We start from the raw sequence: 25,233 nt of genomic DNA on the forward strand, positions 1-25,233 counted from the left end.
TAAAACTACTGTGTATCGTTTTTGTTTTTTGTTGATAGATTGGTCTGTGTACACTGATTTGATGTCAGACCCCAGTATCAAAAAGTAGATGTGGTAGTATAGCCTATGTACACTGCATTTTGTATGCAGCAGTCCATCAGACCCTCCAGTTGATATACTCCAGTCCACAACCCATCTTTGAAATCAATTTAAAAAAAAGAATCATCTTGTTTACGGGTTTAATTCTGTGTTAGCACTAGGTTAGACCTGGTTTGGTCTTGGTTAAGGCCTTGCTGAATTTTGCTTTCCACCTGCTTTGATTCAGGGTTAGTTCTGGTTCAGACCTGGTTGGTATTCGTCTAGTCCTAGTTTTAATTCAGGTTCGGTACTGGATGGGTAATTTTGCAAAGGAATGTTGCTAAAGCATTTGGTATGTTATTTCACACAACATTTGACAACATTTTGATACAGTAGTGTCGTGTTGTGCACCTCTGGTCCTCCGAAAAATCTGGCCCCAGGGGAAATTAATTGAATAGCCCTGGTATAGGGGCTAAGGGCACAATGGATAACGCATGTGACTATGGATCAGAGGATTCTAGGCTCAGTGTGTAAAATAACTGGTAAGTACTAGAATGTTAGACAAGAGCTAATTTGGAGGCCCAAACAAAAACCTGGTCTTTGTCCACTGATTAAATGTCAGTGCCCTACGAAAAAGCAGCCGTGATCGTATAGTGGTAAGTACTCTGCGTTGTGGTCGCAGCAACCCCGGTTCGAATCCGGGTCACGGCATACCTACCAAGATTTCTTTGCATTTTTCTCAATCAGTTTCATACATAAGAATATTACAGTAAATTGATAGCTTGACAGCATTCATAAATGTCCAATAATACAATATTCTCACTATAATAGAAATATGCCAGGCATTGCAGTGCTCAGTTTGAGAGTTTCTACTGATATTCATCAGTTTGTCCTTAAACTCTGGACAACTGAGCCACAAAGCTGGAGTTTTAGGGGCTAGTGGCGCAATGGATAACGCGTCTGACTACGGATCAGAAGATTCTAGGTTCGACTCCTGGCTAGCTCGCATCAAATTTTAACTTGAAAACGGTCAGTTGATCAGTGTGAAATAAATAAGTGGTAAATCCTTTAATGTTGAACCAAGGGTTCATTTGGAAGATCAAACCAGATTCTGTCTTCTATCTTCTCAATTTTTAAGCAAGTAAAACTACTGTGTATCGTTTTTGTTTTTTGTTGATAGATTGGTCTGTGTACACTGATTTGATGTCAGACCCCAGTATCAAAAAGTAGATGTGGTAGTATAGCCTATGTACACTGCATTTTGTATGCAGCAGTCCATCAGACCCTCCAGTTGATATACTCCAGTCCACAACCCATCTTTGAAATCAATTTAAAAAAAAGAATCATCTTGTTTACGGGTTTAATTCTGTGTTAGCACTAGGTTAGACCTGGTTTGGTCTTGGTTAAGGCCTTGCTGAATTTTGCTTTCCACCTGCTTTGATTCAGGGTTAGTTCTGGTTCAGACCTGGTTGGTATTCGTCTAGTCCTAGTTTTAATTCAGGTTCGGTACTGGATGGGTAATTTTGCAAAGGAATGTTGCTAAAGCATTTGGTATGTTATTTCACACAACATTTGACAACATTTTGATACAGTAGTGTCGTGTTGTGCACCTCTGGTCCTCCGAAAAATCTGGCCCCAGGGGAAATTAATTGAATAGCCCTGGTATAGGGGCTAAGGGCACAATGGATAACGCATGTGACTATGGATCAGAGGATTCTAGGCTCAGTGTGTAAAATAACTGGTAAGTACTAGAATGTTAGACAAGAGCTAATTTGGAGGCCCAAACAAAAACCTGGTCTTTGTCCACTGATTAAATGTCAGTGCCCTACGAAAAAGCAGCCGTGATCGTATAGTGGTAAGTACTCTGCGTTGTGGTCGCAGCAACCCCGGTTCGAATCCGGGTCACGGCATACCTACCAAGATTTCTTTGCATTTTTCTCAATCAGTTTCATACATAAGAATATTACAGTAAATTGATAGCTTGACAGCATTCATAAATGTCCAATAATACAATATTCTCACTATAATAGAAATATGCCAGGCATTGCAGTGCTCAGTTTGAGAGTTTCTACTGATATTCATCAGTTTGTCCTTAAACTCTGGACAACTGAGCCACAAAGCTGGAGTTTTAGGGGCTAGTGGCGCAATGGATAACGCGTCTGACTACGGATCAGAAGATTCTAGGTTTGACTCCTGGCTAGCTCGCATCAAATTTTAACTTGAAAACGGTCAGTTGATCAGTGTGAAATAAATAAGTGGTAAATCCTTTAATGTTGAACCAAGGGTTCATTTGGAAGATCAAACCAGATTCTGTCTTCTATCTTCTCAATTTTTAAGCAAGTAAAACTACTGTGTATCGTTTTTGTTTTTTGTTGATAGATTGGTCTGTGTACACTGATTTGATGTCAGACCCCAGTATCAAAAAGTAGATGTGGTAGTATAGCCTATGTACACTGCATTTTGTATGCAGCAGTCCATCAGACCCTCCAGTTGATATACTCCAGTCCACAACCCATCTTTGAAATCAATTTAAAAAAAAGAATCATCTTGTTTACGGGTTTAATTCTGTGTTAGCACTAGGTTAGACCTGGTTTGGTCTTGGTTAAGGCCTTGCTGAATTTTGCTTTCCACCTGCTTTGATTCAGGGTTAGTTCTGGTTCAGACCTGGTTGGTATTCGTCTAGTCCTAGTTTTAATTCAGGTTCGGTACTGGATGGGTAATTTTGCAAAGGAATGTTGCTAAAGCATTTGGTATGTTATTTCACACAACATTTGACAACATTTTGATACAGTAGTGTCGTGTTGTGCACCTCTGGTCCTCCGAAAAATCTGGCCCCAGGGGAAATTAATTGAATAGCCCTGGTATAGGGGCTAAGGGCACAATGGATAACGCATGTGACTATGGATCAGAGGATTCTAGGCTCAGTGTGTAAAATAACTGGTAAGTACTAGAATGTTAGACAAGAGCTAATTTGGAGGCCCAAACAAAAACCTGGTCTTTGTCCACTGATTAAATGTCAGTGCCCTACGAAAAAGCAGCCGTGATCGTATAGTGGTAAGTACTCTGCGTTGTGGTCGCAGCAACCCCGGTTCGAATCCGGGTCACGGCATACCTACCAAGATTTCTTTGCATTTTTCTCAATCAGTTTCATACATAAGAATATTACAGTAAATTGATAGCTTGACAGCATTCATAAATGTCCAATAATACAATATTCTCACTATAATAGAAATATGCCAGGCATTGCAGTGCTCAGTTTGAGAGTTTCTACTGATATTCATCAGTTTGTCCTTAAACTCTGGACAACTGAGCCACAAAGCTGGAGTTTTAGGGGCTAGTGGCGCAATGGATAACGCGTCTGACTACGGATCAGAAGATTCTAGGTTCGACTCCTGGCTAGCTCGCATCAAATTTTAACTTGAAAACGGTCAGTTGATCAGTGTGAAATAAATAAGTGGTAAATCCTTTAATGTTGAACCAAGGGTTCATTTGGAAGATCAAACCAGATTCTGTCTTCTATCTTCTCAATTTTTAAGCAAGTAAAACTACTGTGTATCGTTTTTGTTTTTTGTTGATAGATTGGTCTGTGTACACTGATTTGATGTCAGACCCCAGTATCAAAAAGTAGATGTGGTAGTATAGCCTATGTACACTGCATTTTGTATGCAGCAGTCCATCAGACCCTCCAGTTGATATACTCCAGTCCACAACCCATCTTTGAAATCAATTTAAAAAAAATAATCATCTTGTTTACGGGTTTAATTCTGTGTTAGCACTAGGTTAGACCTGGTTTGGTCTTGGTTAAGGCCTTGCTGAATTTTGCTTTCCACCTGCTTTGATTCAGGGTTAGTTCTGGTTCAGACCTGGTTGGTATTCGTCTAGTCCTAGTTTTAATTCAGGTTCGGTACTGGATGGGTAATTTTGCAAAGGAATGTTGCTAAAGCATTTGGTATGTTATTTCACACAACATTTGACAACATTTTGATACAGTAGTGTCGTGTTGTGCACCTCTGGTCCTCCGAAAAATCTGGCCCCAGGGGAAATTAATTGAATAGCCCTGGTATAGGGGCTAAGGGCACAATGGATAACGCATGTGACTATGGATCAGAGGATTCTAGGCTCAGTGTGTAAAATAACTGGTAAGTACTAGAATGTTAGACAAGAGCTAATTTGGAGGCCCAAACAAAAACCTGGTCTTTGTCCACTGATTAAATGTCAGTGCCTTACAAAAAAGCAGCCGTGATGGTATAGTGGTAAGTATTCTGCGTTGTGGTCGCAGCAACCCCGGTTCGAATCCGGGTCACGGCATACCTAGCAAGATATCTTTGCATTTTTCTCAATCAGTTTCATACATAAGAATATTACAGTAAAAAGATAGCTTGACAGCATTCATAAATGTCCAATAATACAATATTCTCACTATAATAGAAATATGCCAGGCATTGCAGTGCTCAGTTTGAGTGTTTCTACTGATATTCATCAGTTTGTCCTTAAACTCTGGACAACTGAGCCACAAAGCTGGAGTTTTAGGGGCTAGTGGCGCAATGGATAACGCGTCTGACTACGGATCAGAAGATTCTAGTTTCGACTCCTGGCTAGCTCGCATCAAATTTTAACTTGAAAACGGTCAGTTGATCAGTGTGAAATGAATAAGTGGTAAATCCTTTAATGTTAAACCAAGGGTTCATTTGGAAGATCAAACCAGATTCTGTCTTCTATCTTCTCAATTTTTAGGCAAGTAACACTACTGTGTATCGTTTTTGTTTTTTGGTGATAGATTGGTCTTTGTACACTGATTTGATGTCAGACCCCAGTATCAAAAAGTAGATGTGGTAGTATAGCCTATGTACACTGCATTTTGTATGCAGCAGTCCATCAGACCCTCCAGTTGATATACTCCAGTCCACAACCCATCTTTGAAATCAATTTAAAAAAAAGAATCATCTTGTTTACGGGTTTAATTCTGTGTTAGCACTAGGTTAGACCTGGTTTGGTCTTGGTTAAGGCCTTGCTGAATTTTGCTTTCCACCTGCTTTGATTCAGGGTTAGTTCTGGTTCAGACCTGGTTGGTATTCGTCTAGTCCTAGTTTTAATTCAGGTTCGGTACTGGATGGGTAATTTTGCAAAGGAATGTTGCTAAAGCATTTGGTATGTTATTTCACACAACATTTGACAACATTTTGATACAGTAGTGTCGTGTTGTGCACCTCTGGTCCTCCGAAAAATCTGGCCCCAGGGGAAATTAATTGAATAGCCCTGGTATAGGGGCTAAGGGCACAATGGATAACGCATGTGACTATGGATCAGAGGATTCTAGGCTCAGTGTGTAAAATAACTGGTAAGTACTAGAATGTTAGACAAGAGCTAATTTGGAGGCCCAAACAAAAACCTGGTCTTTGTCCACTGATTAAATGTCAGTGCCCTACGAAAAAGCAGCCGTGATCGTATAGTGGTAAGTACTCTGCGTTGTGGTCGCAGCAACCCCGGTTCGAATCCGGGTCACGGCATACCTACCAAGATTTCTTTGCATTTTTCTCAATCAGTTTCATACATAAGAATATTACAGTAAATTGATAGCTTGACAGCATTCATAAATGTCCAATAATACAATATTCTCACTATAATAGAAATATGCCAGGCATTGCAGTGCTCAGTTTGAGAGTTTCTACTGATATTCATCAGTTTGTCCTTAAACTCTGGACAACTGAGCCACAAAGCTGGAGTTTTAGGGGATAGTGGCGCAATGGATAACGCGTCTGACTACGGATCAGAAGATTCTAGGTTCGACTCCTGGCTAGCTCGCATCAAATTTTAACTTGAAAACGGTCAGTTGATCAGTGTGAAATAAATAAGTGGTAAATCCTTTAATGTTGAACCAAGGGTTCATTTGGAAGATCAAACCAGATTCTGTCTTCTATCTTCTCAATTTTTAAGCAAGTAAAACTACTGTGTATCGTTTTTGTTTTTTGTTGATAGATTGGTCTGTGTACACTGATTTGATGTCAGACCCCAGTATCAAAAAGTAGATGTGGTAGTATAGCCTATGTACACTGCATTTTGTATGCAGCAGTCCATCAGACCCTCCAGTTGATATACTCCAGTCCACAACCCATCTTTGAAATCAATTTAAAAAAAATAATCATCTTGTTTACGGGTTTAATTCTGTGTTAGCACTAGGTTAGACCTGGTTTGGTCTTGGTTAAGGCCTTGCTGAATTTTGCTTTCCACCTGCTTTGATTCAGGGTTAGTTCTGGTTCAGACCTGGTTGGTATTCGTCTAGTCCTAGTTTTAATTCAGGTTCGGTACTGGATGGGTAATTTTGCAAAGGAATGTTGCTAAAGCATTTGGTATGTTATTTCACACAACATTTGACAACATTTTGATACAGTAGTGTCGTGTTGTGCACCTCTGGTCCTCCGAAAAATCTGGCCCCAGGGGAAATTAAGTTGAATAGCCCTGGTATAGGGGCTAAGGGCACAATGGATAACGCATGTGACTATGGATCAGAGGATTCTAGGCTCAGTGTGTAAAATAACTGGTAAGTACTAGAATGTTAGACAAGAGCTAATTTGGAGGCCCAAACAAAAACCTGGTCTTTGTCCACTGATTAAATGTCAGTGCCCTACGAAAAAGCAGCTGCGATCGTATAGTGGTAAGTACTCTGCGTTGTGGTCGCAGCAACCCTGGTTCGAATCCGGGTCACGGCATACCTAGCAAGATTTCTTTGCATTTTTCTCAATCAGTTTCATACATAAGAATATTACAGTAAATAGATAGCTTGACAGCATTCATAAATGTCCAATAATACAATATTCTCACTATGATAGAAATATGCCAGGCATTGCAGTGCTCAGTTTGAGTGTTTCTACTGATATTCATCAGTTTGTCCTTAAACTCTGGACAACTGAGCCACAAAGCTGGAGTTTTAGGGGCTAGTGGCGCAATGGATAACGCGTCTGACTACGGATCAGAAGATTCTAGTTTCGACTCCTGGCTAGCTCGCATCAAATTTTAACTTGAAAACGGTCAGTTGATCAGTGTGAAATAAATAAGTGGTAAATCCTTTAATGTTAAACCAAGGGTTCATTTGGAAGATCAAACCAGATTCTGTCTTCTATCTTCTCAATTTTTAGGCAAGTAACACTACTGTGTATCGTTTTTGTTTTTTGGTGATAGATTGGTCTTTGTACACTGATTTGATGTCAGACCCCAGTATCAAAAAGTAGATGTGGTAGTATAGCCTATGTACACTGCATTTTGTATGCAGCAGTCCATCAGACCCTCCAGTTGATATACTCCAGTCCACAACCCATCTTTGAAATCAATTTAAAAAAAAGAATCATATTGTTTACGGGTTTAATTCTGTGTTAGCACTAGGTTAGACCTGGTTTGGTCTTGGTTAAGGCCTTGCTGAATTTTGCTTTCCACCTGCTTTGATTCAGGGTTAGTTCTGGTTCAGACCTGGTTGGTATTCGTCTAGTCCTAGTTTTAATTCAGGTTCGGTACTGGATGGGTAATTTTGCAAAGGAATGTTGCTAAAGCATTTGGTATGTTATTTCACACAACATTTGACAACATTTTGATACAGTAGTGTCGTGTTGTGCACCTCTGGTCCTCCGAAAAATCTGGCCCCAGGGGAAATTAATTGAATAGCCCTGGTATAGGGGCTAAGGGCACAATGGATAACGCATGTGACTATGGATCAGAGGATTCTAGGCTCAGTGTGTAAAATAACTGGTAAGTACTAGAATGTTAGACAAGAGCTAATTTGGAGGCCCAAACAAAAACCTGGTCTTTGTCCACTGATTAAATGTCAGTGCCTTACAAAAAAGCAGCCGTGATGGTATAGTGGTAAGTATTCTGCGTTGTGGTCGCAGCAACCCCGGTTCGAATCCGGGTCACGGCATACCTAGCAAGATATCTTTGCATTTTTCTCAATCAGTTTCATACATAAGAATATTACAGTAAAAAGATAGCTTGACAGCATTCATAAATGTCCAATAATACAATATTCTCACTATAATAGAAATATGCCAGGCATTGCAGTGCTCAGTTTGAGTGTTTCTACTGATATTCATCAGTTTGTCCTTAAACTCTGGACAACTGAGCCACAAAGCTGGAGTTTTAGGGGCTAGTGGCGCAATGGATAACGCGTCTGACTACGGTTCAGAAGATTCTAGTTTCGACTCCTGGCTAGCTCGCATCAAATTTTAACTTGAAAACGGTCAGTTGATCAGTGTGAAATGAATAAGTGGTAAATCCTTTAATGTTAAACCAAGGGTTCATTTGGAAGATCAAACCAGATTCTGTCTTCTATCTTCTCAATTTTTAGGCAAGTAACACTACTGTGTATCGTTTTTGTTTTTTGGTGATAGATTGGTCTTTGTACACTGATTTGATGTCAGACCCCAGTATCAAAAAGTAGATGTGGTAGTATAGCCTATGTACACTGCATTTTGTATGCAGCAGTCCATCAGACCCTCCAGTTGATATACTCCAGTCCACAACCCATCTTTGAAATCAATTTAAAAAAAAGAATCATCTTGTTTACGGGTTTAATTCTGTGTTAGCACTAGGTTAGACCTGGTTTGGTCTTGGTTAAGGCCTTGCTGAATTTTGCTTTCCACCTGCTTTGATTCAGGGTTAGTTCTGGTTCAGACCTGGTTGGTATTCGTCTAGTCCTAGTTTTAATTCAGGTTCGGTACTGGATGGGTAATTTTGCAAAGGAATGTTGCTAAAGCATTTGGTATGTTATTTCACACAACATTTGACAACATTTTGATACAGTAGTGTCGTGTTGTGCACCTCTGGTCCTCCGAAAAATCTGGCCCCAGGGGAAATTAATTGAATAGCCCTGGTATAGGGGCTAAGGGCACAATGGATAACGCATGTGACTATGGATCAGAGGATTCTAGGCTCAGTGTGTAAAATAACTGGTAAGTACTAGAATGTTAGACAAGAGCTAATTTGGAGGCCCAAACAAAAACCTGGTCTTTGTCCACTGATTAAATGTCAGTGCCCTACGAAAAAGCAGCCGTGATCGTATAGTGGTAAGTACTCTGCGTTGTGGTCGCAGCAACCCCGGTTCGAATCCGGGTCACGGCATACCTACCAAGATTTCTTTGCATTTTTCTCAATCAGTTTCATACATAAGAATATTACAGTAAATTGATAGCTTGACAGCATTCATAAATGTCCAATAATACAATATTCTCACTATAATAGAAATATGCCAGGCATTGCAGTGCTCAGTTTGAGAGTTTCTACTGATATTCATCAGTTTGTCCTTAAACTCTGGACAACTGAGCCACAAAGCTGGAGTTTTAGGGGCTAGTGGCGCAATGGATAACGCGTCTGACTACGGATCAGAAGATTCTAGGTTCGACTCCTGGCTAGCTCGCATCAAATTTTAACTTGAAAACGGTCAGTTGATCAGTGTGAAATAAATAAGTGGTAAATCCTTTAATGTTGAACCAAGGGTTCATTTGGAAGATCAAACCAGATTCTGTCTTCTATCTTCTCAATTTTTAAGCAAGTAAAACTACTGTGTATCGTTTTTGTTTTTTGTTGATAGATTGGTCTGTGTACACTGATTTGATGTCAGACCCCAGTATCAAAAAGTAGATGTGGTAGTATAGCCTGTGTACACTGCATTTTGTATGCAGCAGTCCATCAGACCCTCCAGTTGATATACTCCAGTCCACAACCCATCTTTGAAATCAATTTAAAAAAAAGAATCATCTTGTTTACGGGTTTAATTCTGTGTTAGCACTAGGTTAGACCTGGTTTGGTCTTGGTTAAGGCCTTGCTGAATTTTGCTTTCCACCTGCTTTGATTCAGGGTTAGTTCTGGTTCAGACCTGGTTGGTATTCGTCTAGTCCTAGTTTTAATTCAGGTTCGGTACTGGATGGGTAATTTTGCAAAGGAATGTTGCTAAAGCATTTGGTATGTTATTTCACACAACATTTGACAACATTTTGATACAGTAGTGTCGTGTTGTGCACCTCTGGTCCTCCGAAAAATCTGGCCCCAGGGGAAATTAATTGAATAGCCCTGGTATAGGGGCTAAGGGCACAATGGATAACGCATGTGACTATGGATCAGAGGATTCTAGGCTCAGTGTGTAAAATAACTGGTAAGTACTAGAATGTTAGACAAGAGCTAATTTGGAGGCCCAAACAAAAACCTGGTCTTTGTCCACTGATTAAATGTCAGTGCCCTACGAAAAAGCAGCCGTGATCGTATAGTGGTAAGTACTCTGCGTTGTGGTCGCAGCAACCCCGGTTCGAATCCGGGTCACGGCATACCTACCAAGATTTCTTTGCATTTTTCTCAATCAGTTTCATACATAAGAATATTACAGTAAATTGATAGCTTGACAGCATTCATAAATGTCCAATAATACAATATTCTCACTATAATAGAAATATGCCAGGCATTGCAGTGCTCAGTTTGAGAGTTTCTACTGATATTCATCAGTTTGTCCTTAAACTCTGGACAACTGAGCCACAAAGCTGGAGTTTTAGGGGCTAGTGGCGCAATGGATAACGCGTCTGACTACGGATCAGAAGATTCTAGGTTCGACTCCTGGCTAGCTCGCATCAAATTTTAACTTGAAAACGGTCAGTTGATCAGTGTGAAATAAATAAGTGGTAAATCCTTTAATGTTGAACCAAGGGTTCATTTGGAAGATCAAACCAGATTCTGTCTTCTATCTTCTCAATTTTTAAGCAAGTAAAACTACTGTGTATCGTTTTTGTTTTTTGTTGATAGATTGGTCTGTGTACACTGATTTGATGTCAGACCCCAGTATCAAAAAGTAGATGTGGTAGTATAGCCTATGTACACTGCATTTTGTATGCAGCAGTCCATCAGACCCTCCAGTTGATATACTCCAGTCCACAACCCATCTTTGAAATCAATTTAAAAAAAATAATCATCTTGTTTACGGGTTTAATTCTGTGTTAGCACTAGGTTAGACCTGGTTTGGTCTTGGTTAAGGCCTTGCTGAATTTTGCTTTCCACCTGCTTTGATTCAGGGTTAGTTCTGGTTCAGACCTGGTTGGTATTCGTCTAGTCCTAGTTTTAATTCAGGTTCGGTACTGGATGGGTAATTTTGCAAAGGAATGTTGCTAAAGCATTTGGTATGTTATTTCACACAACATTTGACAACATTTTGATACAGTAGTGTCGTGTTGTGCACCTCTGGTCCTCCGAAAAATCTGGCCCCAGGGGAAATTAAGTTGAATAGCCCTGGTATAGGGGCTAAGGGCACAATGGATAACGCATGTGACTATGGATCAGAGGATTCTAGGCTCAGTGTGTAAAATAACTGGTAAGTACTAGAATGTTAGACAAGAGCTAATTTGGAGGCCCAAACAAAAACCTGGTCTTTGTCCACTGATTAAATGTCAGTGCCCTACGAAAAAGCAGCTGCGATCGTATAGTGGTAAGTACTCTGTGTTGTGGTCGCAGCAACCCTGGTTCGAATCCGGGTCACGGCATACCTAGCAAGATTTCTTTGCATTTTTCTCAATCAGTTTCATACATAAGAATATTACAGTAAATAGATAGCTTGACAGCATTCATAAATGTCCAATAATACAATATTCTCACTATGATAGAAATATGCCAGGCATTGCAGTGCTCAGTTTGAGTGTTTCTACTGATATTCATCAGTTTGTCCTTAAACTCTGGACAACTGAGCCACAAAGCTGGAGTTTTAGGGGCTGGTGGCGCAATGGATAACGCGTCTGACTACGGATCAGAAGATTCTGGTTTCGACTCCTGGCTACCTCGCATCAAATTTTAACTTGAAAACGGTCAGTTGATCAGTGTGAAATGAATAAGTGGTAAATCCTTTAATGTTAAACCAAGGGTTCATTTGGAAGATCAAACCAGATTCTGTCTTCTATCTTCTCAATTTTTAGGCAAGTAACACTACTGTGTATCGTTTTTGTTTTTTGGTGATAGATTGGTCTTTGTACACTGATTTGATGTCAGACCCCAGTATCAAAAAGTAGATGTGGTAGTATAGCCTATGTACACTGCATTTTGTATGCAGCAGTCCATCAGACCCTCCAGTTGATATACTCCAGTCCACAACCCATCTTTGAAATCAATTTAAAAAAAAGAATCATCTTGTTTACGGGTTTAATTCTGTGTTAGCACTAGGTTAGACCTGGTTTGGTCTTGGTTAAGGCCTTGCTGAATTTTGCTTTCCACCTGCTTTGATTCAGGGTTAGTTCTGGTTCAGACCTGGTTGGTATTCGTCTAGTCCTAGTTTTAATTCAGGTTCGGTACTGGATGGGTAATTTTGCAAAGGAATGTTGCTAAAGCATTTGGTATGTTATTTCACACAACATTTGACAACATTTTGATACAGTAGTGTCGTGTTGTGCACCTCTGGTCATCCGAAAAATCTGGCCCCAGGGGAAATTAATTGAATAGCCCTGGTATAGGGGCTAAGGGCACAATGGATAACGCATGTGACTATGGATCAGAGGATTCTAGGCTCAGTGTGTAAAATAACTGGTAAGTACTAGAATGTTAGACAAGAGCTAATTTGGAGGCCCAAACAAAAACCTGGTCTTTGTCCACTGATTAAATGTCAGTGCCCTACGAAAAAGCAGCCGTGATCGTATAGTGGTAAGTACTCTGCGTTGTGGTCGCAGCAACCCCGGTTCGAATCCGGGTCACGGCATACCTAGCAAGATTTCTTTGCATTTATCTCAATCAGTTTCATACATAAGAATATTACAGTAAATAGATAGCTTGACAGCATTCATAAATGTCCAATAATACAATATTCTCACTATGATAGAAATATGCCAGGCATTGCAGTGCTCAGTTTGAGTGTTTCTACTGATATTCATCAGTTTGTCCTTAAACTCTGGACAACTGAGCCACAAAGCTGTAGTATTAGGGGCTAGTGGCGCAATGGATAACGCGTCTGACTACGGATCAGAAGATTCTAGTTTCGACTCCTGGCTAGCTCGCATCAAATTTTAACTTGAAAACGGTCAGTTGATCAGTGTGAAATGAATAAGTGGTAAATCCTTTAATGTTAAACCAAGGGTTCATTTGGAAGATCAAACCAGATTCTGTCTTCTATCTTCTCAATTTTTAGGCAAGTAACACTACTGTGTATCGTTTTTGTTTTTTGGTGATAGATTGGTCTTTGTACACTGATTTGATGTCAGACCCCAGTATCAAAAAGTAGATGTGGTAGTATAGCCTATGTACACTGCATTTTGTATGCAGCAGTCCATCAGACCCTCCAGTTGATATACTCCAGTCCACAACCCATCTTTGAAATCAATTTAAAAAAAAGAATCATCTTGTTTACGGGTTTAATTCTGTGTTAGCACTAGGTTAGACCTGGTTTGGTCTTGGTTAAGGCCTTGCTGAATTTTGCTTTCCACCTGCTTTGATTCAGGGTTAGTTCTGGTTCAGACCTGGTTGGTATTCGTCTAGTCCTAGTTTTAATTCAGGTTCGGTACTGGATGGGTAATTTTGCAAAGGAATGTTGCTAAAGCATTTGGTATGTTATTTCACACAACATTTGACAACATTTTGATACAGTAGTGTCGTGTTGTGCACCTCTGGTCCTCCGAAAAATCTGGCCCCAGGGGAAATTAATTGAATAGCCCTGGTATAGGGGCTAAGGGCACAATGGATAACGCATGTGACTATGGATCAGAGGATTCTAGGCTCAGTGTGTAAAATAACTGGTAAGTACTAGAATGTTAGACAAGAGCTAATTTGGAGGCCCAAACAAAAACCTGGTCTTTGTCCACTGATTAAATGTCAGTGCCCTACGAAAAAGCAGCCGTGATCGTATAGTGGTAAGTACTCTGCGTTGTGGTCGCAGCAACCCCGGTTCGAATCCGGGTCACGGCATACCTACCAAGATTTATTTGCATTTTTCTCAATCAGTTTCATACATAAGAATATTACAGTAAATTGATAGCTTGACAGCATTCATAAATGTCCAATAATACAATATTCTCACTATAATAGAAATATGCCAGGCATTGCAGTGCTCAGTTTGAGAGTTTCTACTGATATTCATCAGTTTGTCCTTAAACTCTGGACAACTGAGCCACAAAGCTGGAGTTTTAGGGGCTAGTGGCGCAATTGATAACGCGTCTGACTACGGATCAGAAGATTCTAGGTTCGACTCCTGGCTAGCTCGCATCAAATTTTAACTTGAAAACGGTCAGTTGATCAGTGTGAAATAAATAAGTGGTAAATCCTTTAATGTTGAACCAAGGGTTCATTTGGAAGATCAAACCAGATTCTGTCTTCTATCTTCTCAATTTTTAGGCAAGTAACACTACTGTGTATCGTTTTTGTTTTTTGGTGATAGATTGGTCTTTGTACACTGATTTGATGTCAGACCCCAGTATCAAAAAGTAGATGTGGTAGTATAGCCTATGTACACTGCATTTTGTATGCAGCAGTCCATCAGACCCTCCAGTTGATATACTCCAGTCCACAACCCATCTTTGAAATCAATTTAAAAAAAAGAATCATCTTGTTTACGGGTTTAATTCTGTGTTAGCACTAGGTTAGACCTGGTTTGGTCTTGGTTAAGGCCTTGCTGAATTTTGCTTTCCACCTGCTTTGATTCAGGGTTAGTTCTGGTTCAGACCTGGTTGGTATTCGTCTAGTCCTAGTTTTAATTCAGGTTCGGTACTGGATGGGTAATTTTGCAAAGGAATGTTGCTAAAGCATTTGGTATGTTATTTCACACAACATTTGACAACATTTTGATACAGTAGTGTCGTGTTGTGCACCTCTGGTCATCCGAAAAATCTGGCCCCAGGGGAAATTAATTGAATAGCCCTGGTATAGGGGCTAAGGGCACAATGGATAACGCATGTGACTATGGATCAGAGGATTCTAGGCTCAGTGTGTAAAATAACTGGTAAGTACTAGAATGTTAGACAAGAGCTAATTTGGAGGCCCAAACAAAAACCTGGTCTTTGTCCACTGATTAAATGTCAGTGCCCTACGAAAAAGCAGCCGTGATCGTATAGTGGTAAGTACTCTGCGTTGTGGTCGCAGCAACCCAGGTTCGAATCCGGGTCACGGCATACCTAGCAAGATTTCTTTGCATTTATCTCAATCAGTTTCATACATAAGAATATTACAGTAAATAGATAGCTTGACAGCATTCATAAATGTCCAATAATACAATATTCTCACTATGATAGAAATATGCCAGGCATTGCAGTGCTCAGTTTGAGTGTTTCTACTGATATTCATCAGTTTGTCCTTAAACTCTGGACAACTGAGCCACAAAGCTGTAGTATTAGGGGCTAGTGGCGCAATGGATAACGCGTCTGACTACGGATCAGAAGATTCTAGTTTCGACTCCTGGCTAGCTCGCATCAAATTTTAACTTGAAAACGGTCAGTTGATCAGTGTGAAATGAATAAGTGGTAAATCCTTTAATGTTAAACCAAGGGTTCATTTGGAAGATCAAACCAGATTCTGTCTTCTATCTTCTCAATTTTTAGGCAAGTAACACTACTGTGTATCGTTTTTGTTTTTTGGTGATAGATTGGTCTTTGTACACTGATTTGATGTCAGACCCCAGTATCAAAAAGTAGATGTGGTAGTATAGCCTATGTACACTGCATTTTGTATGCAGCAGTCCATCAGACCCTCCAGTTGATATACTCCAGTCCACAACCCATCTTTGAAATCAATTTAAAAAAAAGAATCATCTTGTTTACGGGTTTAATTCTGTGTTAGCACTAGGTTAGACCTGGTTTGGTCTTGGTTAAGGCCTTGCTGAATTTTGCTTTCCACCTGCTTTGATTCAGGGTTAGTTCTGGTTCAGACCTGGTTGGTATTCGTCTAGTCCTAGTTTTAATTCAGGTTCGGTACTGGATGGGTAATTTTGCAAAGGAATGTTGCTAAAGCATTTGGTATGTTATTTCACACAACATTTGACAACATTTTGATACAGTAGTGTCGTGTTGTGCACCTCTGGTCCTCCGAAAAATCTGGCCCCAGGGGAAATTAATTGAATAGCCCTGGTATAGGGGCTAAGGGCACAATGGATAACGCATGTGACTATGGATCAGAGGATTCTAGGCTCAGTGTGTAAAATAACTGGTAAGTAATAGAATGTTAGACAAGAGCTAATTTGGAGGCCCAAACAAAAACCTGGTCTTTGTCCACTGATTAAATGTCAGTGCCCTACGAAAAAGCAGCCGTGATCGTATAGTGGTAAGTACTCTGCGTTGTGGTCGCAGCAACCCCGGTTCGAATCCGGGTCACGGCATACCTAGCAAGATTTCTTTGCATTTATCTCAATCAGTTTCATACATAAGAATATTACAGTAAATAGATAGCTTGACAGCATTCATAAATGTCCAATAATACAATATTCTCACTATGATAGAAATATGCCAGGCATTGCAGTGCTCAGTTTGAGTGTTTCTACTGATATTCATCAGTTTGTCCTTAAACTCTGGACAACTGAGCCACAAAGCTGTAGTTTTAGGGGCTAGTGGCGCAATGGATAACGCGTCTGACTACGGATCAGAAGATTCTAGTTTCGACTCCTGGCTAGCTCGCATCAAATTTTAACTTGAAAACGGTCAGTTGATCAGTGTGAAATGAATAAGTGGTAAATCCTTTAATGTTAAACCAAGGGTTCATTTGGAAGATCAAACCAGATTCTGTCTTCTATCTTCTCAATTTTTAGGCAAGTAACACTACTGTGTATCGTTTTTGTTTTTTGGTGATAGATTGGTCTTTGTACACTGATTTGATGTCAGACCCCAGTATCAAAAAGTAGATGTGGTAGTATAGCCTATGTACACTGCATTTTGTATGCAGCAGTCCATCAGACCCTCCAGTTGATATACTCCAGTCCACAACCCATCTTTGAAATCAATTTAAAAAAAAGAATCATCTTGTTTACGGGTTTAATTCTGTGTTAGCACTAGGTTAGACCTGGTTTGGTCTTGGTTAAGGCCTTGCTGAATTTTGCTTTCCACCTGCTTTGATTCAGGGTTAGTTCTGGTTCAGACCTGGTTGGTATTCGTCTAGTCCTAGTTTTAATTCAGGTTCGGTACTGGATGGGTAATTTTGCAAAGGAATGTTGCTAAAGCATTTGGTATGTTATTTCACACAACATTTGACAACATTTTGATACAGTAGTGTCGTGTTGTGCACCTCTGGTCATCCGAAAAATCTGGCCCCAGGGGAAATTAATTGAATAGCCCTGGTATAGGGGCTAAGGGCACAATGGATAACGCATGTGACTATGGATCAGAGGATTCTAGGCTCAGTGTGTAAAATAACTGGTAAGTACTAGAATGTTAGACAAGAGCTAATTTGGAGGCCCAAACAAAAACCTGGTCTTTGTCCACTGATTAAATGTCAGTGCCCTACGAAAAAGCAGCCGTGATCGTATAGTGGTAAGTACTCTGCGTTGTGGTCGCAGCAACCCAGGTTCGAATCCGGGTCACGGCATACCTAGCAAGATTTCTTTGCATTTATCTCAATCAGTTTCATACATAAGAATATTACAGTAAATAGATAGCTTGACAGCATTCATAAATGTCCAATAATACAATATTCTCACTATGATAGAAATATGCCAGGCATTGCAGTGCTCAGTTTGAGTGTTTCTACTGATATTCATCAGTTTGTCCTTAAACTCTGGACAACTGAGCCACAAAGCTGTAGTATTAGGGGCTAGTGGCGCAATGGATAACGCGTCTGACTACGGATCAGAAGATTCTAGTTTCGACTCCTGGCTAGCTCGCATCAAATTTTAACTTGAAAACGGTCAGTTGATCAGTGTGAAATGAATAAGTGGTAAATCCTTTAATGTTAAACCAAGGGTTCATTTGGAAGATCAAACCAGATTCTGTCTTCTATCTTCTCAATTTTTAGGCAAGTAACACTACTGTGTATCGTTTTTGTTTTTTGGTGATAGATTGGTCTTTGTACACTGATTTGATGTCAGACCCCAGTATCAAAAAGTAGATGTGGTAGTATAGCCTATGTACACTGCATTTTGTATGCAGCAGTCCATCAGACCCTCCAGTTGATATACTCCAGTCCACAACCCATCTTTGAAATCAATTTAAAAAAAAGAATCATCTTGTTTACGGGTTTAATTCTGTGTTAGCACTAGGTTAGACCTGGTTTGGTCTTGGTTAAGGCCTTGCTGAATTTTGCTTTCCACCTGCTTTGATTCAGGGTTAGTTCTGGTTCAGACCTGGTTGGTATTCGTCTAGTCCTAGTTTTAATTCAGGTTCGGTACTGGATGGGTAATTTTGCAAAGGAATGTTGCTAAAGCATTTGGTATGTTATTTCACACAACATTTGACAACATTTTGATACAGTAGTGTCGTGTTGTGCACCTCTGGTCCTCCGAAAAATCTGGCCCCAGGGGAAATTAAGTTGAATAGCCCTGGTATAGGGGCTAAGGGCACAATGGATAACGCATGTGACTATGGATCAGAGGATTCTAGGCTCAGTGTGTAAAATAACTGGTAAGTACTAGAATGTTAGACAAGAGCTAATTTGGAGGCCCAAACAAAAACCTGGTCTTTGTCCACTGATTAAATGTCAGTGCCCTACGAAAAAGCAGCTGTGATCGTATAGTGGTAAGTACTCTGCGTTGTGGTCGCAGCAACCGTGGTTCGAATCCGGGTCACGGCATACCTACCAAGTTTTCTTTGCATTTTTCTCAATCAGTTTCATACATAAGAATATTACAGTAAATAGATAGCTTGACAGCATTCATAAATGTCCAATAATACAATATTCTCACTATGATAGAAATATGCCAGGCATTGCAGTGCTCAGTTTGAGTGTTTCTACTGATATTCATCAGTTTGTCCTTAAACTCTGGACAACTGAGCCACAAAGCTGGAGTTTTAGGGGCTAGTGGCGCAATGGATAACGCGTCTGACTGCGGATCAGAAGATTCTGGTTTCAACTCCTGGCTACCTCGCATCAAATTTTAACTTGAAAACGGTCAGTTGATCAGTGTGAAATGAATAAGTGGTAAATCCTTTAATGTTAAACCAAGGGTTCATTTGGAAGATCAAACCAGATTCTGTCTTCTATCTTCTCAATTTTTAGGCAAGTAACACTACTGTGTATCGTTTTTGTTTTTTGGTGATAGATTGGTCTTTGTACACTGATTTGATGTCAGACCCCAGTATCAAAAAGTAGATGTGGTAGTATAGCCTATGTACACTGCATTTTGTATGCAGCAGTCCATCAGACCCTCCAGTTGATATACTCCAGTCCACAACCCATCTTTGAAATCAATTTAAAAAAAAGAATCATCTTGTTTACGGGTTTAATTCTGTGTTAGCACTAGGTTAGACCTGGTTTGGTCTTGGTTAAGGCCTTGCTGAATTTTGCTTTCCACCTGCTTTGATTCAGGGTTAGTTCTGGTTCAGACCTGGTTGGTATTCGTCTAGTCCTAGTTTTAATTCAGGTTCGGTACTGGATGGGTAATTTTGCAAAGGAATGTTGCTAAAGCATTTGGTATGTTATTTCACACAACATTTGACAACATTTTGATACAGTAGTGTCGTGTTGTGCACCTCTGGTCCTCCGAAAAATCTGGCCCCAGGGGAAATTAATTGAATAGCCCTGGTATAGGGGCTAAGGGCACAATGGATAACGCATGTGACTATGGATCAGAGGATTCTAGGCTCAGTGTGTAAAATAACTGGTAAGTACTAGAATGTTAGACAAGAGCTAATTTGGAGGCCCAAACAAAAACCTGGTCTTTGTCCACTGATTAAATGTCAGTGCCCTACGAAAAAGCAGCCGTGATCGTATAGTGCTAAGTACTCTGCGTTGTGGTCGCAGCAACCCCGGTTCGAATCCGGGTCACGGCATACCTAGCAAGATTTCTTTGCATTTTTCTCAATCAGTTTCATACATAAGAATATTACAGTAAATTGATAGCTTGACAGCATTCATAAATGTCCAATAATACAATATTCTCACTATAATAGAAATATGCCAGGCATTGCAGTGCTCAGTTTGAGAGTTTCTACTGATATTCATCAGTTTGTCCTTAAACTCTGGACAACTGAGCCACAAAGCTGTAGTTTTAGGGGCTAGTGGCGCAATGGATAACGCGTCTGACTACGGATCAGAAGATTCTAGTTTCGACTCCTGGCTAGCTCGCATCAAATTTTAACTTGAAAACGGTCAGTTGATCAGTGTGAAATGAATAAGTGGTAAATCCTTTAATGTTAAACCAAGGGTTCATTTGGAAGATCAAACCAGATTCTGTCTTCTATCTTCTCAATTTTTAGGCAAGTAACACTACTGTGTATCGTTTTTGTTTTTTGGTGATAGATTGGTCTTTGTACACTGATTTGATGTCAGACCCCAGTATCAAAAAGTAGATGTGGTAGTATAGCCTATGTACACTGCATTTTGTATGCAGCAGTCCATCAGACCCTCCAGTTGATATACTCCAGTCCACAACCCATCTTTGAAATCAATTTAAAAAAAAGAATCATCTTGTTTACGGGTTTAATTCTGTGTTAGCACTAGGTTAGACCTGGTTTGGTCTTGGTTAAGGCCTTGCTGAATTTTGCTTTCCACCTGCTTTGATTCAGGGTTAGTTCTGGTTCAGACCTGGTTGGTATTCGTCTAGTCCTAGTTTTAATTCAGGTTCGGTACTGGATGGGTAATTTTGCAAAGGAATGTTGCTAAAGCATTTGGTATGTTATTTCACACAACATTTGACAACATTTTGATACAGTAGTGTCGTGTTGTGCACCTCTGGTCCTCCGAAAAATCTGGCCCCAGGGGAAATTAATTGAATAGCCCTGGTATAGGGGCTAAGGGCACAATGGATAACGCATGTGACTATGGATCAGAGGATTCTAGGCTCAGTGTGTAAAATAACTGGTAAGTACTAGAATGTTAGACAAGAGCTAATTTAGAGGCCCAAACAAAAACCTGGTCTTTGTCCACTGATTAAATGTCAGTGCCCTACGAAAAAGCAGCCGTGATCGTATAGTGGTAAGTACTCTGCGTTGTGGTCGCAGCAACCCCGGTTCGAATCCGGGTCACGGCATACCTAGCAAGATTTCTTTGCATTTATCTCAATCAGTTTCATACATAAGAATATTACAGTAAATAGATAGCTTGACAGCATTCATAAATGTCCAATAATACAATATTCTCACTATGATAGAAATATGCCAGGCATTGCAGTGCTCAGTTTGAGTGTTTCTACTGATATTCATCAGTTTGTCCTTAAACTCTGGACAACTGAGCCACAAAGCTGTAGTTTTAGGGGCTAGTGGCGCAATGGATAACGCGTCTGACTACGGATCAGAAGATTCTAGTTTCGACTCCTGGCTAGCTCGCATCAAATTTTAACTTGAAAACGGTCAGTTGATCAGTGTGAAATGAATAAGTGGTAAATCCTTTAATGTTAAACCAAGGGTTCATTTGGAAGATCAAACCAGATTCTGTCTTCTATCTTCTCAATTTTTAGGCAAGTAACACTACTGTGTATCGTTTTTGTTTTTTGGTGATAGATTGGTCTTTGTACACTGATTTGATGTCAGACCCCAGTATCAAAAAGTAGATGTGGTAGTATAGCCTATGTACACTGCATTTTGTATGCAGCAGTCCATCAGACCCTCCAGTTGATATACTCCAGTCCACAACCCATCTTTGAAATCAATTTAAAAAAAAGAATCATCTTGTTTACGGGTTTAATTCTGTGTTAGCACTAGGTTAGACCTGGTTTGGTCTTGGTTAAGGCCTTGCTGAATTTTGCTTTCCACCTGCTTTGATTCAGGGTTAGTTCTGGTTCAGACCTGGTTGGTATTCGTCTAGTCCTAGTTTTAATTCAGGTTTGGTACTGGATGGGTAATTTTGCAAAGGAATGTTGCTAAAGCATTTGGTATGTTATTTCACACAACATTTGACAACATTTTGATACAGTAGTGTCGTGTTGTGCACCTCTGGTCCTCCGAAAAATCTGGCCCCAGGGGAAATTAAGTTGAATAGCCCTGGTATAGGGGCTAAGGGCACAATGGATAACGCATGTGACTATGGATCAGAGGATTCTAGGCTCAGTGTGTAAAATAACTGGTAAGTACTAGAATGTTAGACAAGAGCTAATTTGGAGGCCCAAACAAAAACCTGGTCTTTGTCCACTGATTAAATGTCAGTGCCCCACGAAAAAGCAGCTGTGATCGTATAGTGGTAAGTACTCTGCGTTGTGGTCGCAGCAACCCCGGTTCGAATCCGGGTCACGGCATACCTAGCAAGATTTCTTTGCATTTTTCTCAATCAGTTTCATACATAAGAATATTACAGTAAATAGATAGCTTGACAGCATTCATAAATGTCCAATAATACAATATTCTCACTATGATAGAAATATGCCAGGCATTGCAGTGCTCAGTTTGAGTGTTTCTACTGATATTCATCAGTTTGTCCTTAAACTCTGGACAACTGAGCCACAAAGCTGGAGTTTTAGGGGCTAGTGGCGCAATGGATAACGCGTCTGACTACGGAGCAGAAGATTCTGGTTTCGACTCCTGGCTAGCTCGCATCAAATTTTAACTTGAAAACGGTCAGTTGATCAGTGTGAAATGAATAAGTGGTAAATCCTTTAATGTTAAACCAAGGGTTCATTTGGAAGATCAAACCAGATTCTGTCTTCTATCTTCTCAATTTTTAGGCAAGTAACACTACTGTGTATCGTTTTTGTTTTTTGGTGATAGATTGGTCTTTGTACACTGATTTGATGTCAGACCCCAGTATCAAAAAGTAGATGTGGTAGTATAGCCTATGTACACTGCATTTTGTATGCAGCAGTCCATCAGACCCTCCAGTTGATATACTCCAGTCCACAACCCATCTTTGAAATCAATTTAAAAAAAAGAATCATCTTGTTTACGGGTTTAATTCTGTGTTAGCACTAGGTTAGACCTGGTTTGGTCTTGGTTAAGGCCTTGCTGAATTTTGCTTTCCACCTGCTTTGATTCAGGGTTAGTTCTGGTTCAGACCTGGTTGGTATTCGTCTAGTCCTAGTTTTAATTCAGGTTCGGTACTGGATGGGTAATTTTGCAAAGGAATGTTGCTAAAGCATTTGGTATGTTATTTCACACAACATTTGACAACATTTTGATACAGTAGTGTCGTGTTGTGCACCTCTGGTCCTCCGAAAAATCTGGCCCCAGGGGAAATTAATTGAATAGCCCTGGTATAGGGGCTAAGGGCACAATGGATAACGCATGTGACTATGGATCAGAGGATTCTAGGCTCAGTGTGTAAAATAACTGGTAAGTACTAGAATGTTAGACAAGAGCTAATTTGGAGGCCCAAACAAAAACCTGGTCTTTGTCCACTGATTAAATGTCAGTGCCCTACGAAAAAGCAGCCGTGATCGTATAGTGGTAAGTACTCTGCGTTGTGGTCGCAGCAACCCCGGTTCGAATCCGGGTCACGGCATACCTACCAAGATTTCTTTGCATTTTTCTCAATCAGTTTCATACATAAGAATATTACAGTAAATTGATAGCTTGACAGCATTCATAAATGTCCAATAATACAATATTCTCACTATAATAGAAATATGCCAGGCATTGCAGTGCTCAGTTTGAGAGTTTCTACTGATATTCATCAGTTTGTCCTTAAACTCTGGACAACTGAGCCACAAAGCTGTAGTTTTAGGGGCTAGTGGCGCAATGGATAACGCGTCTGACTACGGATCAGAAGATTCTAGTTTCGACTCCTGGCTAGCTCGCATCAAATTTTAACTTGAAAACGGTCAGTTGATCAGTGTGAAATGAATAAGTGGTAAATCCTTTAATGTTAAACCAAGGGTTCATTTGGAAGATCAAACCAGATTCTGTCTTCTATCTTCTCAATTTTTAAGCAAGTAAAACTACTGTGTATCGTTTTTGTTTTTTGTTGATAGATTGGTCTGTGTACACTGATTTGATGTCAGACCCCAGTATCAAAAAGTAGATGTGGTAGTATAGCCTGTGTACACTGCATTTTGTATGCAGCAGTCCATCAGACCCTCCAGTTGATATACTCCAGTCCACAACCCATCTTTGAAATCAATTTAAAAAAAAGAATCATCTTGTTTACGGGTTTAATTCTGTGTTAGCACTAGGTTAGACCTGGTTTGGTCTTGGTTAAGGCCTTGCTGAATTTTGCTTTCCACCTGCTTTGATTCAGGGTTAGTTCTGGTTCAGACCTGGTTGGTATTCGTCTAGTCCTAGTTTTAATTCAGGTTCGGTACTGGATGGGTAATTTTGCAAAGGAATGTTGCTAAAGCATTTGGTATGTTATTTCACACAACATTTGACAACATTTTGATACAGTAGTGTCGTGTTGTGCACCTCTGGTCCTCCGAAAAATCTGGCCCCAGGGGAAATTAATTGAATAGCCCTGGTATAGGGGCTAAGGGCACAATGGATAACGCATGTGACTATGGATCAGAGGATTCTAGGCTCAGTGTGTAAAATAACTGGTAAGTACTAGAATGTTAGACAAGAGCTAATTTGGAGGCCCAAACAAAAACCTGGTCTTTGTCCACTGATTAAATGTCAGTGCCCTACGAAAAAGCAGCCGTGATCGTATAGTGGTAAGTACTCTGCGTTGTGGTCGCAGCAACCCCGGTTCGAATCCGGGTCACGGCATACCTAGCAAGATTTCTTTGCATTGATCTCAATCAGTTTCATACATAAGAATATTACAGTAAATAGATAGCTTGACAGCATTCATAAATGTCCAATAATACAATATTCTCACTATGATAGAAATATGCCAGGCATTGCAGTGCTCAGTTTGAGTGTTTCTACTGATATTCACCAGTTTGTCTTTAAACTCTGGACAACTGAGCCACAAAGCTGTAGTTTTAGGGGCTAGTGGCGCAATGGATAACGCGTCTGACTACGGATCAGAAGATTCTGGTTTCGACTCCTGGCTAGCTCGCATCAAATTTTAACTTGAAAACGGTCAGTTGATCAGTGTGAAATGAATAAGTGGTAAATCCTTTAATGTTAAACCAAGGGTTCATTTGGAAGATCAAACCAGATTCTGTCTTCTATCTTCTCAATTTTTAGGCAAGTAACACTACTGTGTATCGTTTTTGTTTTTTGGTGATAGATTGGTCTTTGT

General features: G+C 40.1%; 21 non-coding genes across 21 annotated transcripts; all 21 read left to right on the top strand.

Moving 5' to 3' along the window:
* Positions 1-696: 696 nt before the first annotated feature.
* trnah-gug (transfer RNA histidin (anticodon GUG)) lies at positions 697-768 on the top strand. The gene has a single exon. It is a non-coding gene; the product is annotated as a tRNA-His (tRNA).
* A 222-nt stretch (positions 769-990) lies between these two features.
* Positions 991-1,063, top strand: trnar-acg (transfer RNA arginine (anticodon ACG)). Its single transcript has one exon. It is a non-coding gene; the product is annotated as a tRNA-Arg (tRNA).
* Positions 1,064-1,895: 832 nt separating this feature from the next.
* Positions 1,896-1,967, top strand: trnah-gug (transfer RNA histidin (anticodon GUG)). The gene has a single exon. It is a non-coding gene; the product is annotated as a tRNA-His (tRNA).
* A 222-nt stretch (positions 1,968-2,189) lies between these two features.
* trnar-acg (transfer RNA arginine (anticodon ACG)) lies at positions 2,190-2,262 on the top strand. The gene has a single exon. It is a non-coding gene; the product is annotated as a tRNA-Arg (tRNA).
* An 832-nt stretch (positions 2,263-3,094) lies between these two features.
* On the top strand, positions 3,095-3,166 carry trnah-gug (transfer RNA histidin (anticodon GUG)). Its single transcript has one exon. It is a non-coding gene; the product is annotated as a tRNA-His (tRNA).
* Positions 3,167-3,388: 222 nt separating this feature from the next.
* On the top strand, positions 3,389-3,461 carry trnar-acg (transfer RNA arginine (anticodon ACG)). Its single transcript has one exon. It is a non-coding gene; the product is annotated as a tRNA-Arg (tRNA).
* Positions 3,462-4,293: 832 nt separating this feature from the next.
* trnah-gug (transfer RNA histidin (anticodon GUG)) lies at positions 4,294-4,365 on the top strand. The gene has a single exon. It is a non-coding gene; the product is annotated as a tRNA-His (tRNA).
* Positions 4,366-5,492: 1,127 nt separating this feature from the next.
* Positions 5,493-5,564, top strand: trnah-gug (transfer RNA histidin (anticodon GUG)). The gene has a single exon. It is a non-coding gene; the product is annotated as a tRNA-His (tRNA).
* Positions 5,565-7,891: 2,327 nt separating this feature from the next.
* Positions 7,892-7,963, top strand: trnah-gug (transfer RNA histidin (anticodon GUG)). Its single transcript has one exon. It is a non-coding gene; the product is annotated as a tRNA-His (tRNA).
* A 1,127-nt stretch (positions 7,964-9,090) lies between these two features.
* trnah-gug (transfer RNA histidin (anticodon GUG)) lies at positions 9,091-9,162 on the top strand. Its single transcript has one exon. It is a non-coding gene; the product is annotated as a tRNA-His (tRNA).
* A 222-nt stretch (positions 9,163-9,384) lies between these two features.
* Positions 9,385-9,457, top strand: trnar-acg (transfer RNA arginine (anticodon ACG)). The gene has a single exon. It is a non-coding gene; the product is annotated as a tRNA-Arg (tRNA).
* An 832-nt stretch (positions 9,458-10,289) lies between these two features.
* trnah-gug (transfer RNA histidin (anticodon GUG)) lies at positions 10,290-10,361 on the top strand. The gene has a single exon. It is a non-coding gene; the product is annotated as a tRNA-His (tRNA).
* A 222-nt stretch (positions 10,362-10,583) lies between these two features.
* trnar-acg (transfer RNA arginine (anticodon ACG)) lies at positions 10,584-10,656 on the top strand. The gene has a single exon. It is a non-coding gene; the product is annotated as a tRNA-Arg (tRNA).
* A 2,032-nt stretch (positions 10,657-12,688) lies between these two features.
* Positions 12,689-12,760, top strand: trnah-gug (transfer RNA histidin (anticodon GUG)). Its single transcript has one exon. It is a non-coding gene; the product is annotated as a tRNA-His (tRNA).
* A 1,127-nt stretch (positions 12,761-13,887) lies between these two features.
* On the top strand, positions 13,888-13,959 carry trnah-gug (transfer RNA histidin (anticodon GUG)). The gene has a single exon. It is a non-coding gene; the product is annotated as a tRNA-His (tRNA).
* A 222-nt stretch (positions 13,960-14,181) lies between these two features.
* On the top strand, positions 14,182-14,254 carry trnar-acg (transfer RNA arginine (anticodon ACG)). Its single transcript has one exon. It is a non-coding gene; the product is annotated as a tRNA-Arg (tRNA).
* A 2,031-nt stretch (positions 14,255-16,285) lies between these two features.
* On the top strand, positions 16,286-16,357 carry trnah-gug (transfer RNA histidin (anticodon GUG)). The gene has a single exon. It is a non-coding gene; the product is annotated as a tRNA-His (tRNA).
* A 4,725-nt stretch (positions 16,358-21,082) lies between these two features.
* Positions 21,083-21,154, top strand: trnah-gug (transfer RNA histidin (anticodon GUG)). The gene has a single exon. It is a non-coding gene; the product is annotated as a tRNA-His (tRNA).
* Positions 21,155-22,282: 1,128 nt separating this feature from the next.
* On the top strand, positions 22,283-22,354 carry trnah-gug (transfer RNA histidin (anticodon GUG)). Its single transcript has one exon. It is a non-coding gene; the product is annotated as a tRNA-His (tRNA).
* A 1,127-nt stretch (positions 22,355-23,481) lies between these two features.
* trnah-gug (transfer RNA histidin (anticodon GUG)) lies at positions 23,482-23,553 on the top strand. The gene has a single exon. It is a non-coding gene; the product is annotated as a tRNA-His (tRNA).
* A 1,127-nt stretch (positions 23,554-24,680) lies between these two features.
* trnah-gug (transfer RNA histidin (anticodon GUG)) lies at positions 24,681-24,752 on the top strand. The gene has a single exon. It is a non-coding gene; the product is annotated as a tRNA-His (tRNA).
* Positions 24,753-25,233: the final 481 nt, after the last annotated feature.

The sequence above is a fragment of the Eucyclogobius newberryi genome, unplaced genomic scaffold (assembly GCF_026437365.1).
Source record: "Eucyclogobius newberryi isolate DKJ021-1_F unplaced genomic scaffold, fEucNew1.0.hap1 SCAF_10, whole genome shotgun sequence".
Taxonomy (NCBI): Eukaryota; Metazoa; Chordata; class Actinopteri; order Gobiiformes; family Gobiidae; genus Eucyclogobius; species Eucyclogobius newberryi.